Source organism: Giraffa tippelskirchi, chromosome 10 (genome assembly GCF_054371585.1).
Source record: "Giraffa tippelskirchi isolate mGirTip1 chromosome 10, T2T-mGirTip1v1.2.pri, whole genome shotgun sequence".
NCBI classification, from domain to species: Eukaryota; Metazoa; Chordata; class Mammalia; order Artiodactyla; family Giraffidae; genus Giraffa; species Giraffa tippelskirchi.
The window spans coordinates 107,290,253-107,308,902 of NC_137284.1; the positions used below are offsets into that span (position 1 = coordinate 107,290,253).

General features: G+C 40.5%; 1 long non-coding RNA gene across 1 annotated transcript in view; it reads right to left on the reverse strand.

Moving 5' to 3' along the window:
* The window catches only part of LOC145523619 (uncharacterized), a 219,204-nt gene that overhangs the window by 123,774 nt on the left and 76,780 nt on the right, over positions 1 to 18,650 (reverse strand). Inside the window, exons 4-5 of the long non-coding RNA XR_014066783.1 lie at positions 2,696 to 2,923; positions 2,210 to 2,353 (exon numbers count right to left, since the gene is read on the reverse strand). This is a non-coding gene — a long non-coding RNA (uncharacterized LOC145523619). The remainder of the gene's footprint in view (positions 1 to 2,209; positions 2,354 to 2,695; positions 2,924 to 18,650) is intronic.

Here is an 18,650-nt window from a genome sequence, read left to right on the forward strand (position 1 = left end):
TCTCTCCTCTGTGTGTGTACATGTCTGTGGCCAATCTCCTCTTCCTATAAGAACACAAGTCATATTGGATTAGTAATATGACCATATTTCACCTTAACTACCTCTTTAATGACCCAGTCTCCAAATGCAGTCACATCTGAGTACTGAGTTCAAACTTCAACATACAAATTTTGAGAGAACACAAATATCCTAAAAGAGGTTTCCTTTCTGTGTCTTAAGTGCTCTGTGCTTCTCTCAATTATAGCATGTATCTCACTGAGGTCCATAAAAACATAATATATGTCTTACCTACTAATCTGCAGATGATTTGAGAACAGGAACTGTGTTTGCATTACTATCAAATAGCACAGCTCCTAGAATACTTTGGATGCTCAGTGAATGATTGTGGAGTAGGTGAATTATGAAGTCAGAAGCCCAACTCCAAGTCTGTGCTCTTTGAGTTACCAGCAGTGTGATCACTGAGACAAACAGAGATAATAAGTACCTCCTGTAGTTTGAGTGAGAATTCAATAAAATATGTTCCTGGCAAAATGCCTAGCAATAAAAGGAGCTCCATAATTGTTAATTGAATTTGAGGTTGTATCTTCTTCCCAGATATCTATAAAACACTAATTAATAATTGTGATTACAAATGCTTAGTAATTAAGCTGCTTTTATAAAAACAATTAATAATGAGGCATGCTAATCTAGGCCATACAGATATATAAAGGATTTGTCATCAACAACAATATTCCACAAATTTTATCTCACAAGTTGAAGCCAATTTCAAATCTAGGTAATTAAAAGCCTTTAAGCAAGGACTCTGTTTCATCCTGGCCTACCACTGTGGACACTATGTGACACCTTCCTGGACAAAATAATGAACAAAATAATGCCTTCTAGAGGAACGGAATGTTGAGTCTGTTGCATTTTTAACAGGACATTCTTGGTCTAGAAGCTACAGTTAGCCAAAACCTTTAAACATTTTGATGTGATTCAATGAAAAGATTCTCCCCTTGTTTTAGTTACAGAGACATGATAGGGTGAAAATAGGCTAAGCTCACAACACAACAAAAGTCTCTAGAGGGACAGAAACCTATTTGTCCTGTGTATGAATATATTCATTGGAAGGACTGATGCTGATGCTGAAGCTCCAATACTTTGGCCACCTGATATGAAGGGCCAACTCATTAGGAAAGACCTGAGGCTGAGAAAGATTGAAGGCAGGAAGAGAAGGGGACAACAGAGGACGAGATGGTTGGATGGCATCACTGACTCAATAGACATGAGTTTAGGCAAGCTCCAGGAGTTGGTGATGGACAGGGAAGCTTGGCATGCTGCAGTCCATGGGGTTGCAAAGAGTAGGACACAATTGAGTGAATGAACTGACCTGATGAGTATATCTGTTGCCTTAATAATGTTGGGTAACAAACCAACTTAAGTCATTTGTATTTCCTGCTGTGGGGAGTATAACTGATTAATGGTCCAACTGCTGCCCTCCTCAGAGAAAGCAACGGCAACCTACTCCAGTACTCTTGCCTGGAAAATCCCATGGATGGAGGAGTCTGGTGGGCTGCAGTCCATGGGGTCACGAAGAGTCGGACATGACTGAGTGACTTCACTTTCACTTTTCACTTTCATGCATTGGAGAAGGAAATGGCAACCCACTCCAGTGTTCTTGCTTGGAGAATCCCAGGGACGGAGGAGCCTGAGGGGCTGCCGTTTATGGGGTCGCACAGAGTCGGACATGACTGAAGCGACTTAGCAGCAGCAGCAGCAGCTGCCCTCCTGGATCCATCCCCAAGTCAGTAAGGATATGATTCATATTTCCAATGACTGAACACAGTGGGCATGATAATACAGAGCCACTCCTGCAAAAACATGGGATTTCTTTCACATGGGGTTCCTTTGGCCGACCACAAGGCTGCCAGAACATTTCTAGCCCTGTGCTGCAGCCTGAAGCTCTTAACTACTCAATCTTTCCTTCCCTCTGACTTCCACAGTGGTCAGACCTGTGTCTCAGCCTTCAGGCTCAGGCTCTCAACTTCTCGGTTTCTCCTCTTTATCTTTCAATAGCATTTAATCCAGGAAATCCCTTGTACCTGTAATTCCAGCTTGGTATCTGCTTCCCAGAGGACTTGAACTAAAACACACCTCAAAATTAAATCACTGAAAACAATAAGCATTTCATTTTGCTCTTAAGTCTACAATTTGGCTGTGTGGTACTTACGATTATGGCCTGAGTCAAGCTGGGTTGATCTTGCTGGGCTTGATTACGCTTCAGTCAGGTGGTGGGTCAGCTGGGTGTAGAATGATCTAGGATGGCACAGTTGGGATGCTTCAGCTCTGCTTTATATGATCTCTCAGTCTTCCACTAGTGCATGAAGCATTGTCACAAGAGATAGAGCATCAGGGCTCAGACCTCTCCAGATCTGGCCTTGATGCTCATATAAACTCACTTCCACCTCACTCAATTGGGCAATGCAAATCAAAAGGCCAGCCCATATTTAAAGGTGGGGCAATAGACCCCAACCTTTGATAGGAGGAACACTGCAAAGGGCATGGCTATAGGGAGGGGTAAAGAATTGCAGCCATTCTTGAAATCAACCTGTCATACTTCATTTCCCAATATTATCCCTAAACACATTGCCATGTCTGTGGCAGTAACTGCCTTGGCCTTTGGATAGCTATCCAAGCAGACATGACCAATAAGCACCTCTGGTCTCTTCACTTGGGCTGAGCTGCGCATCACAGAGGCTCGCGTGCCTAGGCAGAACTCCCAGCTGGTGTGAGCCATATTAATTGATAAACATAGCTTGTAAAAGCTGCTGCTAGTGGTCCAGTCTTCCAAGTGGGGAACTTGAAAAGGTTTACTCTGAATGCAACGAGAAGTCTCTTTCCCGTCTGTTCCCTGTCACCCCGCATCAGTTTCAGGTCAGGAATGCTAAAAGAAAACAGGGCACATAAGCATTTGAACTCAACCTTACTTTCTGAGGAGCAAACTGACAATTAGGACCAGGACCCGCATCAAAAAAGAGCAACCCAGCATGAAGTCCGTCTAATTAGTCATATGAACGGAGAGCTTCCCCTCCGCTTCCTCTAGAACATACGCTTGTCAGATCTTATAAGGGAGGCTTTGTGCCCTGACAAGCTATTGAAAGGAGAATGGGTACAGGTAGTTTCACATTAATAACATGAGCACCCCTCTCCAGGCCACAGAATGTTTCTCTGAACATCACTTTAAGATTTCTTTTTGGCCTCTTGAGCTGTTAATAAATTTTTAAAGTGAGGCTTTTAATTTTGCTGCAAAGATAGACCCATAAAGAAAATCAACCACCCTGGTCTGGTTGAAAACCCCGACCTTTTTAATACCTTGTCTCATGTTAATGGAAAACTAAGCAAGATGAAGAATTCAAGGTGAAGGCTGGACATGGTCTGCTAATCCTGGGAACTGCATTGTTTAGGTTTCTGCACTTTATACTTTTTTTTTCCGTCAAAAAGTTTGTGTGCCACTGAAGGTCACCAGGCCTGTCATCAGAAAAGATTAGAAAAGACGTCCACATAGCACCTTGCTCTAGGCATCACAGAAATGGCTGGCCTATTTTGAGAGGTCATTAAGAGACAGACCTTGAAGAAGACAAGCCCCGACTGGGTATGATATCTTGTTACTGCCTGGATTCTCACAGTGGGATGGCCTGGTTTTCTACTATGCATCTGCATTTTACTCAAGTGTTAGCTTTTTGGGCAAGTCACATCTCTCTCTGCAGGCAGCTCCTGGCCCAAGCACATTGTAACCACATGACTATTAATGTGATTTGAGAGTCATTTATTTTCCTGTTTGGAGTTCATGCCCATATGTGTAAAATGATTCTCTACTGTAGCCACATGCACACAAGCATGATTTTATTTTTTCCTTAAATTGTTACGCAAAGATGTGGATGGTGTGTCTAATAGCATGTGAGGTGGAACCTAAGCACCACTTCCTCTGGCCTCTGCATTTTCCTAACACTCTCTTTTCAATCTAAGAAACTCTTGCTTCATTAATTCTAACTGGCTTTGTTAGTTAGCTGGGTTATGAACTCCTAACCATCTGTCAATCCACTCCAGTATTCTTGCCTGAAGAATTCCATAGACAGAGAAGCCTGGCAGGTTGCAGTCCGTGGGGTCACAAAGAGTCAGACATGACTGAACGACTAACACACACACACACACAACCATCCTTCAAAGTCTTCTCTAGGAAGCCTTTCCAGGCAACATTTCCACATCACCTCCTCCATGGCTCTTATACATAGTACTTGCTATGACCATTTTCCTCTCATGCAAAGTTCACCTGTGTGCCCCAGGAAACAGAGCCTCTGTTGAGCCAGCTCTGCAGCCCCAACAACTGGAGACCCTCACTCTACCTTTGCCCAGAGAAGAAAGATGAGGAAATTGCTACACCTAGATAAAACTTAACCATACTACAAAGGAAGAGAGATCATATACCTTGAAGCTTTTCCATAGCTCTGCCCAGTATTTTTAGTAACTGATAGACTGAATAGATCTGCCCAAGTCTGAAAGGTTTCCTGTTATTTACATCTATATTAGTATGGTACATTTGTTACAAATAATTAAGAAAATTAATTACCTCAGCTGTAAAAAAAAAAGTGTCAAAACAAATTCTTCAGACTAAAAGACAGTAATCTATGATGAAAATATAGAACTTCAGGGAAAGAATGAAAGCGTGGAAGCAACCTAAATGCCCATTGACAGAGGAATGGATAAAGAAGATGTGGTACATATACGTAATAGAATATTACTTAGCTATAAGAAGGTGACTTCCCTGGTGGCTCAGATGGTAAAGCATCCGCCTACAATGTAGGAGACCCAGGTTCAATCCCTGGGTCAGGAAGATTCCCTGGAGAAGGAAATAGCAACCCACTCCAGTACACTTGCCTGGAAAATCCCATGGATGGAGGAGCCTGGTAGGCTATAGTCCATGGGGTTGCAAAGAGTCAGACACAACTGAGCGACTTCACTTTCTTTCTTAGCTATAAGAAAGAATGAAATAATGCTATTTGCAGGAACATGGATGAACCTAGAGATTATCATACTGAATGAAGTAAGTCAGACAGAGAAAGACAAATATCACATGCTATCACTTATACGTGGAATCAAAAAATGGTATAAATGAACTTATTTACAAAACAGCAATAGAGTCACAGATGTGAAAAACAAACTTATGGTTATAAAGGAGGAGGGATAAATTGGGAGGCTGGGATCGACATATACATACATACTACTATATATAAAATAGATAATAAGGGGCTACTGTATAGCACAGGGAGCTCTACTCAATACTCTACAATGACCTATATGGGAAAAGAATCTAAAAAAGAGTGGATATATGTATATGTATAACTGATTCACTTTGCTGTGCAGCAGAAAACTAACACAGCATTGGAAATCAACTATACTCCAGTTAATTTTTTTTAATTTTCAATAGAAAAAGAATGAAAGCACTGGGAAAAGGTAAAAATGCATGGGTAAATTTTTAAAATATTGTTTATGATAATAACAATAATTGTGCCCGTGGAGTTCGTAGAATCTGTAAAGTAAAACATATGCTAACAATACCATAAAAGGTTGGAAGGGGATTGATGGAGTTAAATAGTTAGGAAGTGTTTGCATTGTTCAGAAAGACTCATTGCTTGTGGGGAATGAATACTGATGATATGTAACGTACAATGACATCAAGATTACTTCAGTTATTACATGTGGTTGCCTAGGATAAACTGCTGTTTGAAGAAAGGCTTTAAGAGATCAAATAGCTGCCTCATCCGATCATTACGGTATTAATAAATAAAGAAAAACTCATGAAATGGGCTGGATATTTCTAATAGTGCTGGGGAACTAACAGAAATAAAATTATAAGCTCAGTGATTTAACTCTCAAGGCATTCCTGAGGATCAGATATGCTATAGCAGCCTCAAAATATCAAATTTCTTATAGCCTCAGGGCACATATAGCTAATGATCAGATTTGAACTGAATTGTGCTGGGTTACTGAAAGTTGAATATGTAGCATCAACGAATCTCTTACATGAAGGTTAAGATCATATTTTTCCTGTTTTAAGTTGCTCCCCAGAGGATATTTTTTCTCTGCAAAACCATTCCCCATTTCTCTCATTACCTCCAGATCTAGAGAAAAGATCAGATCCCAGCACACCTCAAGGGGAGAACTGTAAAGTCTATCTGGGAAGATATAGCTTATATACTGAACATTTTCAATTTATTGATAACATATTAGTTAGAACCTGGGTACCAGTGTGGGTATCAATAATTATTAGACCAATATAGTATAAGTTAATTTATGAATATGGGTACACTTATCCAACTGTCTGAATTTAATATGCTCGCTTACCTGGCTGCAAATGACTCTAACATTTTACTTATTTGGATAATTGAACCTATAGACTGATGATTTATATTCAATGAGATCACGATGCTGGAACTTTTTGTATAATGTGGAAGAAGGAATCTGAAAGCTTAGCAAGATTAATATATCACAGTGAATTTATTGTGGACAACCTACCCCTGCATACCTGGGAGGTGTTAGGGTATAGTCTATTATGGAATTTAAAAAATGATTGGGGAGGCAGAAATCCAGTGGTAGTAGGAGATATCACTGAAATAGGCACGCTGATTTCAGTGGAAATGATGGGATTTCAGACAAGTAGTGGCCAAGTGGCAGCAAGGGAGGTATAATATATCATGATAGCATGGCTGAATGGAAACTGGACTGTTTAAACACATAAGAATTAATGATGGTGGTTAATTGATCATGGTGCTTCTAGAAAAGAAATAGACTGCCTGGCAAAACATTACTTGATTTACATTATCAGAAAACTTGTAGGTTTAGTGAGCATAACTCAGACTTGTGTTTGCCATAACATGAAGTAAAGAAAGACTTTTCATCTAATTTCCAAACTGAAGCCATTGGGCAGACCCAGAGTCCTTAGTTTGAGCTAAAAGCGGGTCCCATTGCCATAAGTGTACATTGTAAATCTTTCTCCACATCTTCCCCAAAATGGTCTATGACCATGTTTTTTTATCCAGTGCTGTCTTCATTCAGATTTATTTTCTTTCTGGTCATCACAATTTTCAACTAAGTAGGTTGCCAAAATACATTATTTCTGATTTTTTTATAGTTAGGGTACAAAAAAGCATGTTAACATCTATAGGCACCAGAACATTTATGAACTTATAATTTTATCGTACAAGAAAAGGGGCACAGATAAAGAAGATAAATAATCTTAAGAGTTACATACAACATTTCCTTTGATTATTCACTAAAACCCACCAGAAAAGTGAAAAGAATTCCATAAAGTCTTCATAACATGAACATGGTCTGACAGTATTTTCTTTAATTACCTGCTCACATCCCTACAATGCACCAGGAAAAGAAAAAAAAAAGCCATTAATACCAATACTTCAGAAGTTATTAGACACTGGCTTTGAGCCTACATTTCACTGCAGATATACTGGGAGGTTTATGGAGGTCTAAGGTGATAAATGCAAAGTCCCTGGTGGCTCAGACAGTAAAGTGTCTGCCTACAGTGTGGGAGACCAGGGTTCAATCCCTGGGTCGGGAAGATCTCCTGGAGAAGGAAATAGCAACCCACTCCAGTATTCTTGCCTGGAAAATCCCATGGATGGAGGAACCTGGTAGGCTACAGTCCATTGGGTCGCAAAGAGTCGGACACGACTGAGCGACTTCATTCATTTCAAGGTGATAAATGGAGTTTGGGTCCTGGTCAGTCCTAGAATGGGCCTACTTCTCTATGAATGAAGCTATTTTCTCGTAGAGAACATAGTTGGAAAAGACATACTGTGAGAGAATGGAAAAAATATCTTCATTGGCTCCCTGACTTGATGTAAGGGCTACTTTGGCAGGAACCACAAGTTGAAGACCCTGGAATTATCCCTTTCAATCAAAATAATAAACCAAAAAATACACAACACATCTGGAAGAATTGCAGAGGTTCATGGTAGCATCAAAAGACTTGAAAGATTCAGGGGTGATGACTCCTATTCTTATCCATTTTAACCCATCTGTTTTTGACCTGGGCAAAAGCCAAGTAGAGAATGATTCCATTTGGAGGATAGAAATTAGTGTTAAATTAATAAACCTGTGTATCAATTGTAATTGATGTTTCAGATGTATATATATTTACTGAAAAAATTTAACAGAGCACCTGGTATTTATTAGGCAACTCATGATACAACAAATGCTTTTCTTTCTGTGTCAATTAACAGATGAGCTTCCCTGGTGGCTCAGCTGGCAAAGAACCCACCTGCCATTGAAGGAGACACAAGAGATGCGGGTTCAGTCCCTGGGTAGAGAAGATCCCCTTAAGAAGGAAACGGCACCCTACTCCAGTAATCTTGCCTGGAAAATTCCATGGACAGAGAAGCCTGGCGGGCTACAGTCCATGGGGCCACAAAAAGTCAGACACGACTGAGTATACACACAATCAAAACAGTAGCTTATAAGAACAGTGATATATCTTCACTGTCTCACTTCAGGGCTATGTCAGCTCTCCCGCTCTTTGTCATAATATCGTTCTTTGGGTCCCTGATCATTTGACCTTCCAAGACCACCATGCTGGGCCCACCACATTAATAACATCATGGTGACTGGACCTGGTAAGCAGTAAGAGCAAGTATCTTAGATGCCTTCAGTCAGTTCAGTCACTCAGTCATGTCCAACTCTTTGCCATCTCATGGACTGCAGCATAATAGGCCTCCCTGTCCATCACCAACTCCCGGAGTCTACTCAAACTCATGTCCATTGAGTTGGTAATGCCATCCAACCATCTCATCCTCTGTTGTCCCCTTCTCTTCCTGCCTTCAACCTTTCCCAGCATCAGGGTCTTTTCAAATGAGTCAGCTCTTCCCATCAGGTGGCCAAAGTATTGGAGTTTCAGCTTCAACATCAGTCCTTCCAATGAATATTCAGGACTGATTTCCTTTAGAATGGACTGGTTGGATCTCCTTGCAGTCCAAGGGACTCTCAAGGGTCTTCTCCAACACCACAGTTCAAAAGCATCAATTCTTCAGTGCTCAACTTTCTTTATAGTCCAACTCTCACATCCATACATGACTACTGGAAAAACCATAGCCTTGACTAGATGGACCTTTGTTGGCAAAGTAATGTCTCTGCTTTTTAATATGCTGTCTAGGTTAGTCATAACTTTCCTTCCAAGGAGTAAGCATCTTTTATTTCATGGCCGCAGTCACCATCTGCAATGATTTTGGAGCCCCAAAAAATAAAGTCAGCCGCTGTTTCCCCGGCTATTTGGCATGAAGTGATGGGACCAGTTGCCATGATCTTAGTTTTCTGAATGTTGAGCTTTAAGCCAACTTTTTCACTCTCCTCTTTCAGCTTCATCAAGAGGCTCTTTAGGTATTCTTCACTTTCTGCCATAAGGGTGGTGTCATCCGCATATCTGAGGTTATTGATATTTCTCCCGGCAATCTTGATTCCAGCTTGTGCTTCATCCAGCCCAGCATTTCTCATGATGTACTCTGCATATAAGTTAAATAAGCAGGGTGACAATATACAACCCTGACATACTCCTTTCCCTATTTGGAATCAGTCTGTTGTTCTATGTCCGGTTCTAACTGTTGCTTCCTGATCTGCATACAGATTTCTCAAGAGGCAGGTCAGGTGGTCTGGTATTCCTATGTCTTGGAGAATTATCCACGTGGTCCACATAGTCAAAGGCTTTGGCATAGTCAATAAAGCAGAAGTAGATGTTTTTCTGGAACTCTTGCTTTTTCAATGATCCAGCAGATATTGGCAATTTGATCTCTGGTTCCCCTGCCTTTTCTAAAACCAGCTTGAACATCTGGTAGTTCACGTTTCATGTATTGTTGAAGCCTGGCTTGGAGAATTTTGAGCATTACTTTGCTAGCGTGTGAGATGAGTGCAATTGTGAGGTAGTTTGAGCATTCTTTGACATTGCCTTTCTTTGGGATTGGAATGAAAACTACCTTTTCCAGTCCTGTGGCCACTGCTGAGATTTCCAAATTTGCTGGCATACTGAGTGCAGCACTTTCACAGCATCATCTTCTAGGATTTGAAATAGTTCAACTGGAATTCCATCACCTCCACTAGCTTTGTTCGTAGTGATGCTTCCTAAGGCCCACTTGACTTCACATTCCAGGATGTCTGGTTCTAGGCGAGTGATCACACCATTATGATTATCTGGGTCATGAAGATCTTTTTTGCATGCCTTAGTAAGATACATATAATCTAGCAAGCAGAAGGTAAACCCCATAAAAATCATGGACCTGTCACTCAAAAACATTTTTAGATGTTCAGGAACACATTGGTGAAAGACAAGTGGAACATTTTGATCAAAATGAAAAATGACTTGATTCTCACTTTGGTGGTACAATGCTTGGTGGGCCTCTTTCATTTTGAAGACAATAGGCTCCTCATCTGCATTTCCTGCTTCAAGTCTTTTACTGAGTTACCTGTGAGATTGTTATGAATAGTTTTCAGAGGCTCTTTGTTTTCTCCAAGGTATGATACAAGCTTCTCTGTGACTCAGATCTTCTGACCTCACAAATATGTTAGTGCCAGAAGTACCTGTTACAAAGAATGATGCTGTGTGGGCTCTGTGGTAAGCCACAAGAAGAAGATCCTGCACAGACCCCTAAACTCTGGAACCTAGCCCATGTTCCACACTGCTGAACTTTTCCTTTTGAGAACAGCCTCTTACTACTGGCCCTGAAAGAGATTGAACACTTAATACTACAGAGCCACTCATTGAACTGCAGTATTATCTGAGCCAGCAAGCCACAAGTTAGGGTGGACAAGAAAATAACCCGTTATCAAGGGGGAATGGCATATATAAGTTTGCACTTGAGCAGGCCTGGAAGGATCAAGTAAAATGCTTGAACAGGTAGTTGACTCTTAGACTATTTGGGCATTTTCTTCAATGCACCACCACTTCCCTCAGTCCAATTCTATGGAATTCATGAGGAGTCCCAACTCCTTGTTGAAGGAAGAAAACACTTGGGCCTGGTTTACAAATAAATATGCATGACAAGCTGGTTCTAACAGGGAATGCCAGCTGCCACACTAAAAGTTACAGTCTAGGGTGGCCTTATAGGGAGAGGAAAAGGGAACTTTCAGTGAAAAAAATCTTCAAGTAGTACATCTGGTTATCCAGTCTGCCTGGAAGGAGAGATGTCCTAAGGTATGGATCTACTCTTATTCCTAGACAAGATTCATGGTTTAAGTTACCCAGGTGATCAAAGGCTTGGAAAGAATGAGGTTGACTACAAGAAAGTATCATATACTTTCAGGATAATTCAGGCAGCTGAATTACCTAGAATGGCTATAGAGTATGAAGATAATTGAGTCCCATGTGAATACTCTTCAAAGGGCATCTACCACAGAGAAGATGCTTAATATTCAGGTGGAAAAGATGACCTATTTAGTGGATGAAATTTATCTTCTTTCCTCAGTCACTCCAGTGCTTGCTTGCTCAGTGAACCCATATGCAAAACTGCCAGGGGTCCATGTACCAGACGGCCATGGTGGTACAAGGAGAGAGTAACCATGGCTTAACCTTATCCAGATGATTTGGATACCCCATGGATTTATATTCTCTGCTAGTGTCTCTGCCAACACCACCACCTGTGGGATTAATTCACCATTACATTTCTAATCAAGGAACTCATTTTATGTTGAGAAAAATCCAGCAATGAAATCACTCTCATAGAACTTACTGATCTCATTATAAAGCCGATCATTCATAAGCATCTGGCCTGATAGTAGAATGGCTTACTGCAGATTAATCTATACAGCACTGAGAGATAAACACCCTAAGAGACTGAGGTACTATATTGGTTTTTTGTTTCTGCAGTTAAAAAACCACCACAAACTTAGTGGCTTAAGCAATGCAATTTTATCATGTATTCTTGTAGTACAGGTCCCACTCATGTTAAGTCTTTGGTAGGGCTATGTTCGTTTCTGTAAGCTCTAGGTAGAATCCAGGAGTCCAGGATTTCCTGGGCTTTTCTCAGCTTTTAGAGTCTATCTGCATTCCTTGGCTCATGGTTCCCTTACTCTATCTTCAAAGCAATTAAAGGAGAGTTGAGTCCATGTCATATCTCGCTACTCTGACCTTGCTTCTATCATCACATCTGCTCCTCTGTTTCTCTTCTGTCTCTTTTCTACTTTTAAGCACATTTTTGATTACACTGGGCCCATCTGGATAATTCAAGCTACTCTTCCTATCTTAAGATGAACTCTAATTCTATCTGTAATGTTAGTTTTTTTTTGCTTTATAGGCTGACATAGCCACAGATTTCAGAGATTAAGGTACATATGTACATATTCTTGGGGGGTGGGGAGGGGGGAGTGTGGCATTATTCTATCTACCTGAGATGCTGTCCTTCAGGAAAATATACACTCTGAACCACAACCGATGTGGTGCTTTCTCTCCAATAGCCATAATACAGTGGTCTAGATATAAAAGAATGGAAGGAGGCGATATCAAGCAGTGAGCCCTCTACACTTAATGACTCCTTAAAGAGTATTAGCTTCCTAGCCCCAAGACCTTGGGCTATGATTCTTTAGAGGTTCCTAGGCGAGAGATGCTTTCACTAGGAGACAGTGCAATGATTCTACTAAATTTGGCTCTGAATCTGTGTTCTTCATGGCACCAGCCCAACAGGAAGAGAAAGGGGTACAACTCTGGTTGAGACATTGGATCTTAATTACCAAGGAGGAATTAGGTTGCTGCTACATAATGGGAGTGTGGAGAACTCTCTGGAACTAAATTTCACTGGGATACATTTTATTGCCTCTAGATAAGTTTAATGGAAGACTACAGCAATTCAATAAAGGCAATAGCACAATGACCACAGAAAATTCAAGAATGAAATTTTGGTTCTTCTCACCAAATAAAAATCCCTAAGTGAGATGCAAGCTGGGAAAAGGGAACATGAAATGTGTGGTAAAAAAGGAAAGTGATAAATATCAGCATTAACTTGGCCTGATAATCAGTTATAGAAATGAGGACTATAGTAATAATGCATATTTTGTAGTTCTGTATATACATAAGACATTATAATTTAATATAATGTGATAGGGTATAATGAGGAGGGCATGGCAACCTGCTCCAGTATTCTTGCCTGGAAAATTCCATGGGCAGAAGAGCCTGCCAGGCTACAGTCCATGGGGTCACAAAGAGTTGGACACAACTGAAGCAACTTAGCACACAGGCACGATATGATATAATGTATACAGAAACAATGGGCTTCCCAAGTGGCTCAGACAATAAAGAATCTGCCTGCAATGTGGGAGACCCAGGTTGAATCCCTGGGTCCGGAAGATCCCCTGGAGAAGTGCATGGCAACCCACTCTAGTATTCTTGCCTGCAGAATCCCATGGACAGAGGAGCTTGGTGGAGTACAGTCCATGGGATCGCAAAGAGTCAGACACTACTGAAGCAACTTAGCAAGCATGCATACACAAACAATAATTTCTTTTCCTTCTCCTCCTCTATCGTTTGTGTAGGAAATTACTTATAAATTACCAGACCATAGGAGTCACATCTGATCCTAAAAGGGAGAATTGTATCACCTGGTGATTCTATACCTTGAATGGGTAGAAGTGGACTCTGAAATGACTGATAAGACTTTGTGTTTCCTCTTCTAAGGAGAGTGAGAGTCTTTATTTGTGTGAATGATAGAGGCATGTGGTTGATAGTGTCTGGGAAATAAAAATGGGTGGGAATATGGAACAGCTGTTGATTAGCAGAAATGGTGGATTGTGCCAGCCATATGCCTGTTTGCTCTCAGATCCATTCTTCACACCTTCCCTGTTCTGTTTCACAAGGGGGACAACTCTGGCAAACTTCATTTCCAAGGTTGTCTTTTAAATGGATTCTAGTTAGGCTAGCCAGTTGTGGGGCTGGTGGGTGATGAAGCCCTGCCAAGGGAGTAGGGCCACAGTGCTTCTCTCTATCTCTCTGTACATAGGACAGCATTTCTATCAGTGTAGCTTCTTCTCTATGGTTTCAACTTTGGCCAAGTAGCCCGCACTGTCATTCCAGTCCTTGGCACATGACAGCTCCTAGTTTCTCCAGTCACAGGGGCGGTAGCAATTTCTTGTTATTGCTAATCCAAGTTTCCTCTCCATTTTCTGCTAGTCTTCTCAATCTCTGCACCTGGATCCCCATCTCAGATTCCCTCTACTGAGCTCCCTGGCATGGACTGTTTTACTGACTAGAGCCTGACTAAGCCACCTTGGTCTCAGTAAATTCCTCTTCTCCCCATGCTGCACAATTGTCTCAAGTGTCTGCTATGATTTGTCAAGGGCAGCATCAACGTCAAAACACACTTTATTTGATTAAATTACTATATCTTGACATTTTCCCTCTCAAATTCTTATCAGAGCTAAACTGATGAGTAAGGAAATATGTACCCAACAGGCTTTCTTGGTTAAATTCTCTAGTTAAAAGAATTCATCAGCTGCATCTCTGACATTTTCTCTTCCTGTTAAAACCTGTATCAGTTATTTATTGCTGCCTAACAAATTACCCCCAAACTTAACATCTTAAAATAACAAATGTTTATTATTTCAGACTGTGTCCAAGGGTAGGGGATATGGGAGCAGATTGCCTGGGTGATTCTAAGTCAAGATTTCTCATAGGGCTGCAGTCAAGCTGCCGAGCAAGACTGAATCATCAAGAAACTTGATGTGGGTTGGAGGATCTGCTTCTAACCTTGGTTGTTGGCAGGAAACTTCAGTTCCTAGGCACATGGGACTCTGTATCGGGCTGCTCATAACATGGCAGCTTGTTCCACACAGAGAGACAGCTCAGAGAGACAGAAAGAGAAACAGGGACAGGAAACCTTTAGTATTCTATGACCTCATCTTGGAAGTGATGCACCATCACTCACACAGACTAATCTTGGAACAATATAGGAGTGGACCATTCAAGGATGTGATACCAAAAGGTGGATTCATGGGGGGCCATCATGGAGGCTGCCTACCACAGAACCTGTGATCAGCATAAAGAAAAACCAAGGGAATTCCCTGCTGGTTCAATGGTTAGGACTCCACACTTTCACTGCCAAAGGAGTGGGTCAGGGAAGCAAGATCCTGCAACCCATGCAATGTAGCCAAAAAGGAACAAAAAAATTTTTTTAAAGACCAGTGTCCTTCCCTTCCTGATATTTTATATATAATTTTTACTTTAAGAAAGCTGAGGTTAGGAGAGGAAAGAGGAAAATGGGACATAATTTTATCTTAGGTAAATGCTTTTACATCTCAATAAATCTATTCCAACCTTCCAAAATATCTTGCTAAAATTCATAATTTTCAAACGGAAATTTCATATTCTTCTAATTTCAAATGTGCCTCACAAAAGTACCACAATCAACTAATAGAAAAAAAATACCATGAAGAATGCAGGGCAGATGTTTTTCTCTACCTTTCATAGATGAAAAGCTGAGGTTCACAGCAAGCTGGGGTTACTCAGAAGGAGTGGAGAGAATGCAGTTTTCTGACTCCTGGTCTGGCAGGCTCTTTACTATACTTTGCTGTTTTATCTTTGAAATGTAAACAGATTTCAAATTCATTTGGTTTTTGTTTTAAAACAACACCTTGTGAAGGACCCAAGGTGGTTATTTTTACTGGTGTAAAATCACTAATGTAAAATAAGACTCGTAATTGGTCTTATGGATTCTCTTTCCAAAGCAATAGTTAAAGTGGTTATCTCCCTTTTAAGAGGGCCAGTCTGTGTACTTAGCAAATCCACATAATTTATTCTAAGAGGTCTAAGGGGATTTTCATTTTCAGGTTTCTTTTACTCTGCAGCCTTTTAAGCTAGAAGGTTAATCATTCTGCATTATGGTAGAATCAAGTCAGGAATAGAAAGCTCTCTCTACACAATTCTGATAAGTTCATTTGTTTTTATTTTTAGTAGGAGGAGGTTGCTTTTCTCTATCAACATGACTTAGTTAAATAAGTCTAACCATTTAAGAACTTTCAAGATAGCCTTTCTAAAAATTATCATTATTAACTTTCACCTATTCGATTTTTTTCTTTTCCTAAGAAATTACACTAATTTAAATAAAAATAAAATACCCACTTGGATCCAATATGAAGCAAATAAAACTTATATTAATAATAGATTAATAGTTCTGCAACCTGCCCAACACTTCCCTGCAGGCTTTAAATGGAACATTTACTTCCACCCTCCTCTCCATCCCCCCATCTCCTATCAAGCTCCCACAAGAAGCAGACAGTACTGATAGGCCTGGCTTACATGACCAAGTGCACAGATTGAATTAGGAAGCTGACTTTGGGTCATTAGCAAGTATAAAAGGAATAAAACGAACAGTGCTTTTCCACTCATGTGACCACAGTGTCATGAATGCTGTTTGAACAGTGTCTGACACATCACACATCACAACACTGATTCCCCACTCAATTAGGGGTGAGAGTGATCTACTTGCATAGCTGCTCAGTCTCCACCCTTCAGGGCTCTCAGGTTGGCTGCTCCTAGTTGTCCTCACATTGTGAAAGCCCCAAATCCCATGTCTGGTAAAGATTCTCCATTATCCCCCTTTTTTCTTAGCTTTAATATAAAAGTTGCATGTTTTTCGATTGTTAATGCTTGAGAAGTTTATTCAAGTTGGAAATAAAAAAATGAAGACATTGGCCATCAAGAAAAGGAAAGAATGGAGGGAAGAAAGAAGGAGAAAGTCAACAAAGAAAGGATTTAATGGGGTTTTACTGAAAATTTACCTTGCTACTACATAAAGAACAGATAAAAATCCAAGCCTTACTCTTTAAACCTATCTGTACATTAATTGGGGCTTCCCAGGTGGTACAGTGGTAAAGAATCTGCCTGCCAATTCAGGAGATGCAGGAGAAGTGTGTTCAATCCCTGGGTCAGTAAGACCCCCTGGAGAAGGAAATGGCAACCTGCTCCAGTATTCTTGCCTGGAAAATTTCATGGACAGAGGAGCCTGGGAGGCTATAGTCCATGGGGTCGCAAAGAGTTGGACACAACAGAGCATGCACATGCACGTGCGTTAGCAGATACGGCAGACCATAAACATCTAACTAAAATGGGGAAAATGTGGTGCATGTGCCAGTCAACCAGCAATAAGTATACCTAAATCACTGTCTCCACAGGAAATCAAGATAGTATAAGCAGCGTTCATTACTTGGAGACTAACCAACAAATAAATAATCTGTGTGCTATAGTAAATTAAATTTTTTAAAATATAGTATTAATCCTTGGCTGAACAAATGTCACCAAAATCTCACAAGCTCTGGAGTCAATTGTTAGGCTAATCCTGTCCTCGGTGAATTTGTTACTGAATTTTCATTAAAGCATCTACATTAATCCTTCTCAAAAAGAACCACAGAGTTAGAATCTGTTTATATAATATGCAGATCCCTAGCCTTCTGAAAATGATTTTAATTCAACAAGTGGGTGTGGAGTGAGAGAGGAGTTCATCTCAGCTTTCTGTTGTAGGAGGCTCCAAGAAGGATTGAAAAAGTCCTCCAAATGTGGGCCATCTCAGAACTTGCTGAAATGCAGACTGACCCAAACTTGTAGAATCAGAATCTGTATTTTAACAAGATCCCCAAGTGCTCTGTATGCAAATTGAAGCATGAAAACTATCACTCTAGAGTAAGCAGCAGCAAAGTTTTTTAATACAAGGCCAACTGGTAAATATTTTAAGCTTCTTAGGCCATGTGGTCTCTGTCATAGCTACTCAGCTCTGCCGTTGGCCTAAGGCAGCCAGTAAAATGGGCCTGCAAAGTATGGCCCATGGGCCAAATCTGACCAACCACCTGTTTCTATATAGCCTGCTAGCCAAGAATACCACTTTCCCAGGTGGCACTAGTGGTAAAGAACTTGCCTGCTAATGCTGGAGACGTTAAGAGACATAATTCAATCCCTGGGTCAGGAAGATCCCGTGGAAGAGGTCATGGCAGCCCACTCCAGTATTCTTGCCTGGAGAATCCCATGGACAGAGGAGCCTGGCAGGCTATAGTCCACAGGGTCACAAAAAGTTGGACACAACTGAAACAACTTAGCACAGCACAGCCAAGAATGATCTTTACATTTTAACATGGTTGAAAAATATCAATACAAGAAAAATATTTTGTGACAAGTGACAATTATATGACTTTCAAATTTCAGTGTCCATAATATAATTTTTATCAGAACACAGCCACATTTGTTTGTTTACATATTGCCTATGGCTGCTATTATTTCACAATGGCAGAGTTGAATAATTGTAACAGAGACCATATGGCCTGTAAGCCTAAATATTTACTATATGGCCCTTTACAGAAAATGTTTGCTAACCCCTGCAAATACGGGTTATTTGTGGACATTGAAATTTGAGTTTTGTATAATTTTCACACGTCACAAAATACTATTATTCTTTTGATTTTTTTAAACCATTTGAAAATGATAAAATTTTTTGTTGTTGTTGGAAAGTTGTACAAAATTAGGTAACATCTGAAGCAACCTGGGTTCTCATAAGCTTCCTTTGGGAAACCATACCCAAGTTTCCTGAAAAGCAAAAAAAAGAAAACTTTCTTAAGCAAGGTTTCCCAAGCTCACGTTGGCC